At 50.2% G+C, this 12,082-nt stretch overlaps 1 protein-coding gene across 6 annotated transcripts in view; it reads right to left on the bottom strand.

Moving 5' to 3' along the window:
- GRK5 (G protein-coupled receptor kinase 5) overlaps window positions 1–12,082 on the bottom strand; it is a 253,499-nt gene that overhangs the window by 48,184 nt on the left and 193,233 nt on the right. Inside the window, exon 1 of one of the 6 annotated variants that reach the window (XR_012094065.1) lies at window positions 10,850–11,093. The exons of the other annotated variants lie outside the window; for them this stretch is intronic. The gene's annotated coding sequence lies outside the window, so the exon portion shown is untranslated. Of the gene's footprint in view, window positions 1–10,849; window positions 11,094–12,082 lie in introns of those variants that run through there. 6 annotated transcript variants of the gene reach the window in all.

Here is a 12,082-nt window from a genome sequence, read left to right as displayed (position 1 = left end):
GTGGTGGGGCAAATGGGGGCTGTTTCAACCCTAAACCCTGGCTTGCAGTTAAACATGCTCAGACAGTCACAACCACAGAAAAAGGTTTGCTGAACAGCAGGCGCAGAGAGCATTTCCTCACTTGAGGGTTGATTTAAGGTCTGGCTGACAGGAAGAAAAAGCACCATTCTTCCACCTTTTTAATCAAAACCTTCAGGGCCATGTGTAAGAGCCACCGCTGCACACCCTCAGGTCCGTCTGGAGTAGTTCCTTTCTCTGTCCATGGCCAGGCAGGAGACGTGATCCACAAGCCCCAGACAAGAACAGACCAAAGGGAAGAGGCAGGGTTTTGTTTTCGGGGTCACTGGGGAGAAAACAAATCAGCCCAGCCACACGCTCACCAGCAAAGTGCTGTGGCCTGTCCCTCCCTCCACCCTGGGTCTGATGCCAACATCCAGCAGCTCTCAGCCCAAGCAACCCCAGCTCTTCACCAGGGTGTCCTCATGGTCAGCCCAGGCAATGTACTGCACGGGCAGAGACACACTGGACCGGCAACCTGTAGGTAGAGGTCCTTGTGATCAAAGCTGGAAGGCGCTCACTGCGCCTCTTTTGAGTTCGAAGGAAGGTGATGCTCACTGTTTCCCATGAAGGTGGGCACAGCCTCCAATCAGAAGTGGATCTGAAGCTGGGTGCGGTCGCTTACACCTATAATCCCAGCACTTTGGGAGGCTGAGGCACGTGGATCACCTGAGGTCAGGAGTTCAAGACCAGCCATTATGATGAAACCCCGTCTCTACTAAAAATACAAAAATTAGCCAGTCGTGGCGGTGTATGCCTGCAGTCCCAGCTATGCCGCAGGCTGAGGCGAGAGGATTGCTTGACCCCAGGAGGTGGAGGTTGCTGTGAGCCCAGATTGCACCACTGGACTCCAGCCTGGGCAACAGAGCAAGACTCTATCTTTAAAAAAAAAAAAAAAAAAAAGAAGCAGATCTGCAATGAAGCTGAGGAGGCCGAAACTTTAGGGTTTTGTTTGTTTGTTTTTTAATTGAGATGGTGTCTCGCTCTGTCGCCCAGGCTGGAGTGCAGTGGTGTGATCTCAGCTCACTGCAACATCCACCTCCCGGGATCAGGCAATCTTCTTGCCTCAGACTCCGGAGTAGCTGGGACTACAGGCATACACCACCACGCCCCGCCTAATTTTTATATTTTTAGTAGTGATTGGGTTTTACCATGTTGGCCAGGCTAGTCTCGAACTCCTGACCACAAGTGATCTGCCTGCCTCAGCCTCCCAAAGTGCTCGGATTACAGGCTTGACCCACAGCACCAGGCTAAGGACTCTTTACTTGTAGTCCTGGGAGCCATAGAATGCCCCGTCTTGGGAGACACAGCATTTCTACAGAAGCACTTCCGGGAAATTGAGGTCACAGATGAAAAGGACCTGAATCTCCAAGGCCTTAGCAATTTGTTGTGATTTCTTCTCTCATTTTCAATATTCACTTTTGTACCTAACCTCCTAGTCTTTTTCTTAAAAAACATGCTCAGCAAGTTATTTAAGCTTCAGTCTCCTCTCAAAGAAACTCTGGATCTTCCCTTGTCTCCAACTGTCAAAGGGATCTCTCCAGGGCCCTTCCAGAGGCCATCATGCCTTGAGGAAGATGGCATCCAGTCTGCCATTTTTATCTTTCCTTGATGAACAGCCCAAAGACTTAGAGTCTAAGGGGCTCACAGGGCTCTCTGGAGCCTCGCGTGGCTGGTGGAGGAGAAAGTGGGAGTGACACCGTGACACAGGGTTCAGAAGTAACCGGCATCCACGAAAGGCCTGTGACTCCATCATGGAGCAGACACACGCCACCACTCTTGCAACCTCCTGAATTCTTTGGCTGAGGATCTCTTGTACCTCTTTGGTGGTGACCCTGAGGGTAGCTGGTTTTTCCGCCAGGCCAGGAAGAGACTTCAAGGCGTGGGAGCTGTCTTTCTGAGCAGAGGTGGAGGTGGGGCCACTGCTGTGACAAGTCAGAAAACTTCTTGAGCTATGATCCATCAGCCACACAGCTTCCCTGAGTGCCCATCCCGTGCCCAGACCCTGAGGTGCACCCTAAGGACCCCAGCTACCAACTCTGTTGGCCAACGGCAGGAGTTCAAAGTCAGCAAGGACTGCAGGCTGTAGAGTGCAGGTCACAGCCCTCCAGCACCCAGGAGAGAGCACTCACAGAGGTGGTCTCTTTACAAACAGGTGGCTCCACGGCTGTGGAGAGGTTTGATCATGGCTCACAGGGTAAAGGGGGTTTAGCCGGGCAATAGGGAGGACCCTTCTATCCTCCAGCTCATGCCGTTTGCGCACTAGGAAGTCTTCCTAAGACTAGGGCTCTGGATGAATTCACTTTTCCTAATGGCAGAACCGACACTTTTCTAGACGCCTTTCAGACGGCAGGGTTGCACTGAGGATCACAGGCAGACAGCAGGCTCAGGGCTATGAGCAACCAAGTGAGGGCCATGGGGCTGGGAAGTGCTGCGAGCAAGCCCTGCCTCGGGGCTACAAAGGGCCGGGGGTGGTTCCAGCCCCTTCACAGTGCCCTGCTGACCTGGTCACCCTGACACCCAGCGTGTCATGTTCTCTGGGCCAACAAAGTAAAGAAAACCCAGCCCTTCAGAAATAGCTGCAGCCCTTCAAGAAAAAGAAAATGGACTGGGTTTGAAAGACCCTGACCCACATTTCCTTTGCTATTCCAGTAGCTTCACAGAAATAAGAATGAAGGGTGCTTAGGGGTGGGGAAGCGAGGGAGGACATCTTTAAACGCTGACAGAATTTAACTGGGGGCCTGAGAGCTGGGCAACTTTAATGAGAAGGAAAGGAAAATACACAGTGACCCTGACCCAGACCCCGACCCTTTACGTCAAAAGCAAAAGACGATAATTAACAAAATGCAATGTGCCCGGACATGGAGTGAGAGGCCAGCTGAGTTCTGTCAATTTGATAATCCCTGGTCATGACCCGCAGGCCCAAAGTGTGCAACAGGAGATGACGCGCTGTTTACACAGGCCGCGCACGCGGGGGCTCGCGGGACCGGCGCAGCTGCAGGAGCGGCAGGAGGAGTACGATTCTTCCTGGCCAGTGGTTTGCATGCAGCCAGCTCCACCTGGGCCAATGCAACCACATGCAGGTCACTGACACATGGAGCCCAGGCCCCAGGGTGCTGGGGATGTTCACGGCAGGGAAATGGTGGGGAGTGTCCCTCATTCTTTGTGCGTGAGAAGCAAGGGCAGGGCCCGCCAACTTTCCATCTTCCAGAATACCCACTACCCTCCTCAATCTGAAATCGTGTTGGATTTTTTCTCCAGTGAAGACTTCATTCCTTGGGGCTGGGAAATAAAGGGGCAGGGCAGGGGCGGGGGGGTGGTGCGCAGGAATCTCCCAAGAGCCAGGAAATTCAGGAGAACCTGCCCCCTACCTCAGACACGTGATGCCATTTCTCTGCCCAAGGTCCATGGATGGGGTGGGCCTGCCAAGCCACAGGGACCAGGATCACTGCCCACTCAGGACAGAGTTGGGGGTGCCCTCAGGAAGCCTGTGGCTGAGTCTTCTGTCTGCCGCCACTCCAAAGAGAGGCGTTCTGGGCAGGAAACACTATACACACACATTAAGGACAGGGTCAGAGGCAGGGCCAGCTCCGCCAGCATCAAAGGAACCTCCCGTTTTCTGACCTGGAAGGTCACGAGAAAGGAAAAAGGACCTGGATGGGCCTGCCCTGGCCTGCTGTGAGGAGCTCCGGCAAGGCACATCAGCCTCAAGGGCGTCAGGAGGCGCCAAGATGAAATCAGGCTGTGGGCAAAGACAAGCTGTTTTCCAGGAAAGGCTGGTGAGGGGTGGGGTGCGTCTACTTGAAGGACAATTACACAGTCATGAAATGTGCCACGCGGGAGACTGTGACGTGAGAAGATGCTAAGGACACAGTGCAAAGTGGAAGCTGAGGCCCAGGTTGGGGGCCAGGAGCTGGGCTGGGCCCCGGATGGCGCTGGCACACCCAGCCCCTGGACGCCAGCCCGACCCCGCCGCTGGGGCTTGCTCATTCCCTGGCCTTGCCGCCCCACCCTCCGCTACACCTGGGAAGCTGATTCAGTGGGAACTTTTGTCTTTGGTTAACTTTCAAGAAGACAACGCAGAGGAAGAGAAAGATCACAGGCTCCAGCACTGGACAGGCCAGCCTACATCCCACTCTTTTCTTGCTCTTTTTCTTTCATTGTGGTAAAATAGACATAACATAAACTTCACCATTTCAACCATTTTAAAGTGTACAATTCAGGGCATTCATTACGTTCATCATGGCAACCGTCAACCTCTATCTTGTTCCAAAAACGTTTATCATCCTAAACAGACGCTCTGTACCTGTTAAGTAGCAACTCCCTACTCCCTCCCTCCCACCGGCCCCCTGGTAAATGCTAACTTACTTTCTGCCTCTATGGATTTGTCTATTCTAGATACCTCATAGAAATGGAGTCACAGAATATGTGGCCTTTTACGTCTGATTCTTTCCGTTCATGTAATGTTTTCAAGGTTCATCCACACTGGGGCATGTATCAGCGCTTCATTCCTTTCTGTGGTTTAACATTGCACTGTAGAGATAGACCACTTTTGCTTATCCATTCATCCATTGATGGATACTTCAGTTATTGCCATTTTTTGGTCATTGTGATAATGCTGCTATAAATATTTGCACACTAGTATCTGTTTGCATCCGTGTTTTCTGTCTTTTTTTTTTTTTTTTTTTGAGACAGGGTCTCGCTCTGTCACCTAGGCTAGAGAGCAGTGGTGTGATCATAGCTTACACTGCAGCCTTGAACTCCTGAGCTCAGGTGATTCTCCCACCTCAGCTTCCTGTATAGCTAGGACTGCAGGCATGCACCACCATACCCAGCTAATTAATTTTTTTTTTTTTGAGATGGAATTTCACTCTTGTTGCCCAGGCTGAAGTGCAATGGTGTGATCTCGGCTCACCACAACCTCTACCTCCCGGGTTCAAGCGATTCTCCTGCCTCACCCTCCCAAGTAGGTGGGATTACAGGCATGTGCCACCACACCCGGTTAATTTTGTATTTTTAGTAGAGATGGGGTTTCTCCATGTTGGTCAGACTGGTCTTGAACTCCCGACCTCAGGTGATCTGCCCGCCTCGGCCTCCCAAAGTACTGGGATTACAGGCATGAGCCACCACGCCCAGCCCTCCAAATTTTCTTTTCTTTGTAGAGATAGGGGTCTCGCAGTGTTGCCCAGGTAGGTCTCAAACTCCTGGCTTCAAGTAATCCTCCCGCCTTGGCCTCCCAAAGTGTTCAGATTACAGGCATGAGCCACCATGCCCAGCCTCCCTGTTTTCAATTCTCCCAGTTTCACCATGATGAACTAAAGAACTCTGACTGCTTGGGGTAAAACAAGGACAACAGTGTCTACTACATAGGACAGTCATGAAGATAGAATGCACTAAAGCTATAAAGCATGTAGCATACAGTAGGTGCTAAATTAAGATTTTCTCCCACCTCCTCCACTAAAACCCAGAGAGTTAATGACTTAGTGCTTAACTAGTAGAACTTCCGGCAACAGCCAACTTCTCTGCTTTGCACAGACATTACAAATGTCTCAGCATTTAGACACTTACTGGCTTAAAGAAAAAGCACCGCAGAGGAATTGAAGCCCAGCTGCTGGCCATCCCCAGTGGGAGTAGGAAAACCAAGTCAGTAAGCATCCCTTTTGAGGCCTCCTCTCCTTATTTCTAGCACAGAGTTATAGAAAGCTCCACAAGGAACATTCCAGTCTCCTCTTCCAACCTGGGTCTCTCTGGGCCTCAGTTTATTTATCTAGGAAATGAGGAGTTTAGCTCAGCTCCATGGTGTTTAAACTGGGATCCACAGAACCCTAAATGTTCTCCTCAAATTCAGAGCCTGGGGAAGGGGAAGGAGAAGGGAGGAAAAAGGGAAGTCCAGCCCCCAGCTTGGTCAACCACAGATCTTTTTTATCTGTTTGCATGCTGGGAATCTGTAGATAAAACTGCGTACAGGGCCCAGAACTGGGCAGCCCCTGAGATTTCCCTGGGCACCCATTCTGAGTCAGCCTCCACTTCTTGTTATTTTACATGGCTGTGATGAGGACTTAGCAAAACACGGAATATGAAGTTCTAGGCAACAGTAGTAGCTTAATAAACGCTAGCTGTCCCAGGACAGCTCATGAGCACACATGTGGCTTGATTTGTGAATTCCTCTCTGCTGCTCCCAAAAGTGGAAGAGGAAGAGGCCCAACCCCCATCCCTTACTACTGCTGCTTGAGAGAACTCCTGGAAGTCCCTTTCTCAAGTTTTCTTTTCAATCCTCTTCTGCCCTCCAGCCTGTTTGCAGGGCTGTGGCAAGAAGCTGGAAACGCTGGTAGAAGGCCTAGCAGGGGCAGCTGCCCAGCCAGACCCTCTGCCCACGTGAAGGTGGACTCTGAGCTCACTGGATTAATTGACAACAGGATAGAGATCCTGTTCCGGGGGCTGGAAGATGAGGGCCGAGCAATCTCAGCGGAGATGAAAAGCTGGGTCCAGGGCCGGTGTCTGGGACCCCAAGCCCCACGGAGAATGGGACAGGTACTTGGAAGGGAGCCATTTGCCCAAGCCCCCCATATTTCACACCGTTGGTTGCCCTGGAGACCATGAATTGGCTGGATGAGCAGGCAGACTCTAAGCAGGACCAGGGCCATGGACCCCAGGAAGGGAGATCAGGAATGAGGACTCCCAGTCCAGTGCGCTTTGCCCTAGGTCACGCTGTCCCTACCAAAAACAAGCCAGCATTTCCATTTCCATAACGCACCATAGCTGGGAAGCAGAGAGTTAGCCCGGCATCCTCTAAAGATGATGAGAGGTCTTAGGAAGTGCAGGGACACAATTAGATAATATTGAATCACTCAGTGAAAAAGTGATTCTCTTCGGATCTCCTGCAAGCCTCCCATCATGAAGTAGGAAGTCGCAGGCAGTGCTACCGTCTTGTCATCAGGTCTCCCACATTCACTAATCTCCTTTAAAACGACAAGGATGAAGCCTTCAGGCCCACAGCCTCATGCAGGCAATAGAGTATCTAGCTTGGATTGAATCTTAATTTTTCCAGTTACCTTTATGTACGACAAATGAATACTGGTTCTCCAGGCATGTTCCTGGTACAAGGTTTCCTTTTCAAACGCATCTATTTTAAGTTAAAAGATGAGCTGATTTAAAGAAAATCATTGTATAGGTAACTGTTAAGGGTAGTCTGCAAACATGGCCAAAACCACACAAGTGCTAGAGAATGACTGATGGCCACAAGCTCAGGTGAGCGCCATTTTTATCAGCCCCATACTCAGTTGGGGAAACTGAGGCTCCAAGGACGCAGAGCTGGAAAGTGGCAGAACTGGGGTTGCACGAGGTCCTAGGGACAAGGATGAAGCCGACTGCCTGTGCCAGAGGCTGAGGAGCTGTGTGGGTTTGCTCGGCCTCCTGACGCTGGTGCCTGGGTGGGGGTGGGGAGCCAGAGGAGGGAATTTGGAGTCGTTATTATTTCCTTTCATTCAAGCTCTTGACTTTATAAAATGTGGATGTTTTCCAGAGAGCCCAACAAGCACTACGAATAGATTTCTTTTGTGTGGAAACACAGGCTGATGGGTAACTTCCCCCTTCACAAGAACCAACTTCCCTGTCTTACCCTATCATTGTTTATTGAAACAAAGAGGCAGCCCTGTATCTAGGAGGGCTCAGAGAACAATATCCTGCCTGCAGACCTTTGGCAAGAAATGCGCTCTGAGACCTGCCTGCACAACGGCCTTCCCAGTACCCCACGGAGGGATGCCATACCAGTTCCTTAGAAGCCTGCCCCAACCCACCTGTCCACCCCCTTGTCCAGGAAGAACCCACACAGGCCCTTTCAGTAGAACCAGGCACTGGGTTTGAGCTTCCCCTGGAATCCACTGATAGTCCCTAAGAAAGCCACATCAAAACTGGCACCTCCTGCCAGACCTTAGTAATTGGGGTGGGGCACTGCAACCACGGAGACCAGCACTGTTGCTCACGGGCCCAATTAAAATGAGCCGCAACAGAACGTCCTACAAGTAACACGGCCAAAGCAGGTCACACAGGCGCTTCTCCATTTTGGACCAGCCTCTTCTCTTCCCAAGTCTCAGTTACCTGATCCGTAAAATGGGTACACTAATACCCACCTTGGGGAGCTGCTAGGAAGTTCCAGGAGCAAGTCTGTAAGAGGCCAGTGCGGTCCTAGGAATGGAAGAGCTCAAAGTCTGGAGAATGTTGTCATGTCAACTAGGATAAGGGGCTGAATGTCCAAGAAGGACCAGGCCTGGCCCTGATCTTTCCAATAGGCAGTGGGGCTCTCGTTCTTCAAAGGAAGACCAGGTCATGGAGCTAAATGTGCATTAGGATTTCTTTACTTTGTTTCCATACACACCCTTTCCCTTCAAAAACTGAGGCCTTCTTACAACGACAGATAAGACAAAATGAAAACAAGTCGTTTAAAAACAAGTTACAAAAATGAAACCTGAATGTCATCAAAATGAAAAACCTTTGTGCTTCAAAGGACACCATCAAGAAAGTGAAAAGACAACCCACAGAATGGGAGAAAATATTTGTAAGCCATATACTGATAAGGAACTTGTATCCTGAACATCTAAAGAACTCTTCTGACTCGACATTAAAGACAAACAACCCAATTCAAAAATGAACAAAGAATCTGAATAGACATTTCCCACAGAAGATACGCAAGTGGCCAAAAAGCACAAGAAAGGGTGTTCAACATTATTAATTATTAGGGAAGTATGAATCAGAATCACATTAAGACACCACTTCACACCCACTAAGATGGAGAAAATAAAAAAGACAGAAAATAACAAGTGTTGATGAGGTTGTGGAGAAACTGGAACCCTGCTGGTGGGAATTTAAAATGGTACAGTGCTTTCAAGAACAGCCCAGCAGTTCCTCACAAGTTTAAACATAGAGTTACCTTACGACCCAGCACCTCTACTCCTATGCATATACCCAAATGAAACATGTCTACACAAAAACGTGTACCTGATGTTCATAGCCTTATTATTCCATAAGAGCAAAAAAGTAGAAACAAAAAGTAGAAGCAGGTTGGGCACAATGGCTCATGTCTGTAATCTCCCAGCACTTTGGGAAGCTGAGGTGGGTGGATCCCTTGAGGCCAGGAGTTCGAGATCAGCCTGGCCAGCATGGCAAAATCCTGTCTCTACTAACAATACAAAAATTAGCCGGGCATGGTGGTGGGCATCTGTAATCCCAGCTACTTGGGAGGCTGAGGCAGGAGGATGACTTGAACCTGGGAGGTGGAGGTTACAGGGAGCCAAGATCACGCCATTGTACTCCAGCCTGGGTGACAAGAGCGAAACTCCGTCTCAACAACAACAACAACAAAAAGGTAGAAATAACACAAGTGTCCATCAACTGATGAGTAGATAAATAAATAAATGTGTTATATCTTTACAATGGAATATCATTCAGTCATAAAAAGGAGTGAAGTGCTGATACACGCTACAATGTGGATAAATCTTAAAAACATTATGGTGCAAAAGAAGCCAGTCACAGATGGCCACATATTATGTGATATTCCATTTCTATGAAATATCTGAAATAGGCCTAGAGACAGAAAGTAGATTAGTGGCTGTCAGGGCCTGGGAGAAAAGGGGAACAGGGAGTGACTGACAGGTACAACAGTTTCTTCTTGGGGTAATAAAATGCCCTGGAGTCAGAAAGCAGTGATGGTTATATGATTTTGAATCTTTTTAAAACCATGGAATTGTACTTTAAAAGAATTATTTCTATGGTATGAGAATTATACCAATAGATCTAAAAAAAAAAAAAAAAAAAAAAAAACGGCATTTTTGTTTTGCTTTTTGTTTTGAAATGGAGTCTTGCTCTGTCACCCAGGCTGGAGTGCAGTGGCATGACCTTGGCTCACTGCAACCTCCCCCTCCCTGGTTCAAGCGATTCTCGTGCCTCAGCCTCCGGAGTAGCTGGGATTACTGGCATGCGCCACTACGCCCAGCTAATTTTTTGTCTTTTTAGTAGAGACGGGGTTTCGCCATGTTGGCCAGGCTGGTCTCGAACCCCTGACCTCAGGTGATCCGCCTGCCTCGGCCTCCCAAAGTGCTGAGATTACAGGTGTGAGCCACTGTGCCCGGCCATAGGTATTTCAAAAAGTCATCTGTAATGGTGGATGAAATATAATTCTGTTTTCACTTATGATTATTATTATTACAATGGGAACATTTCCTGGGCCACCTCAGCTCAGAGTGACCCTCCCCTCTTCTGAACACCTGTCACCTGTAATCTCAGCTCACACCTGTAATCTCAGCACTTTGGGAGGCCGAAGCAGGTGGATCACCTGAGGTCAGGGGTTCGAGACCAGCCTGGCCAACATGGCGAAACCCCATCTCTACTAAAAAGACAAAAAATTAGCTGGCGTGGTGGTGCATACCAGTAATCCCAGCTACTCTGGAGGCTGAGGCACAAGAATCGCTTGAACCAGGGAGGGGGAGGTTGCAGTGAGCCAAGGTCACGCCACTGCACTCCAGCCTGGGTGACAGAGCAAGACCTGTATCACTTCTGGGCTGCAGAACTGGAGGGTAGATGATGAGCTGCTCAGCTCTCTTCAGAGCCCAGCACACACTCAGATCCAAGTGTGGCCCACTGGCCAGCTTCTGTGAGCTAACAAACCTGAGACCATCCCTAAGACACGCCATGCTCATGGCTGTCTAACCAGCACCAGAGACGAGCCTGCCACGTGATGTTCTTAACTTGGGGGTTGAGGGATGGGAATGTACAGAGGGAGGCTTACTGGTGTGCTCACCTAATATTCCACATGCTCCTCTGCCTTTCCCAGCCTCCCCACTGGCCATGGACCGCGAAAGGAAGCGATGAGTGTTGCTTCTGGGTCAAGCACTTAAAAGCTGCTGTGCTTCCTTCATCCCTCTCTTCCCCTGTGGCACTGACCATGAGACGACACATTCAAGATGGTGGGTCCACAGGAGCGGCCAGGATCCCTGAGTCACCCAGGGAGAAGTACCCAGAAGAGCTGATGACCTAATCAGATGATGCATGAGAAAGAAATTAACCTTTGCTGGGAGAAGCCCCTGAGATTTGGGGGTTTGTTGTGGCAGCTAGTACAAATCATCCTGACTGACGCACTGCCTCTGTCCAGCCCTCTGCAGCTGGAGGTCCTCTGGACCCTTCCCTGGCCTCTCACGCTCCACAGCTGGCAGTTCCATGTCTGAACGATTTCCTCATTCAACAGCCTGATTCTGAAGGCATGGAGAAGGTGAGGAAAGGCAGATGACAGGCACTGCTGCCGGGCATTGAAGATGCCCCAGCTACCATGCTCAGTACTTGCAGCTTTTATTTATGATCCTCATGGCCCACACCCTTGACAGATGAGGAAACTGAGGCACTGAGAGGTTAAGCAACTTTCCCAAGCCCATGCAGCCCAAAGAGGTGACATCTGGCTTTGAAACCAGGTCTACCTGACCCTAAAGCTCGCCTCCTTCTCAGCACTCTGCTGCCCTTCTGTGAGCTCTCCAACAGCTCTCAACCCCTTCCAAGCCCACCCTTGGCTGGCGCCCTGTAACACCCCCAAAGCAAAGCTGGCCGTGTGTGGGTGACCGATGCAGGATTCGAGGCAGTGTCCATGGAGTGGGCTTTGCCTCTTGGGATAAAAACTTCAGGCAAGGGTTGGTAGGGCGTCCTCTGTGGGCAGGGAGAATGGAGCTCCAGGCATAGACATTGCTTAGACAGGGGCTTTTTATCCTGGCTTCCAACAATTACAAGATGGCAGACACCTCAGGATGTGAGCTCACCAAGCGTGGCTCCCCAGAGACAGGAGGCAGGAGAGCTGATGGGCCCATGGAGGGCAGCTTCCAGAGCTCCCCTCAGCATTTCATTTCAACCAGCTCACATTGATCGAGAACCATGTGTCCAGCGTCATGCTGGGGCGGGGACACAGAGAGCAGATGTCACTGTCTCCATCCAAAGTGAATCCCCTTGCCTCTGCCAAGAGCAGGTGGACCTTCCCACAGCCCTCATCCTG

This window comes from Chlorocebus sabaeus, chromosome 9 (assembly GCF_047675955.1).
Source record: "Chlorocebus sabaeus isolate Y175 chromosome 9, mChlSab1.0.hap1, whole genome shotgun sequence".
Taxonomy (NCBI): domain Eukaryota; kingdom Metazoa; phylum Chordata; class Mammalia; order Primates; family Cercopithecidae; genus Chlorocebus; species Chlorocebus sabaeus.
The sequence above is the reverse complement of the archived record's forward strand: the minus strand, read 5'-3'. Positions and strand labels throughout refer to the sequence as shown.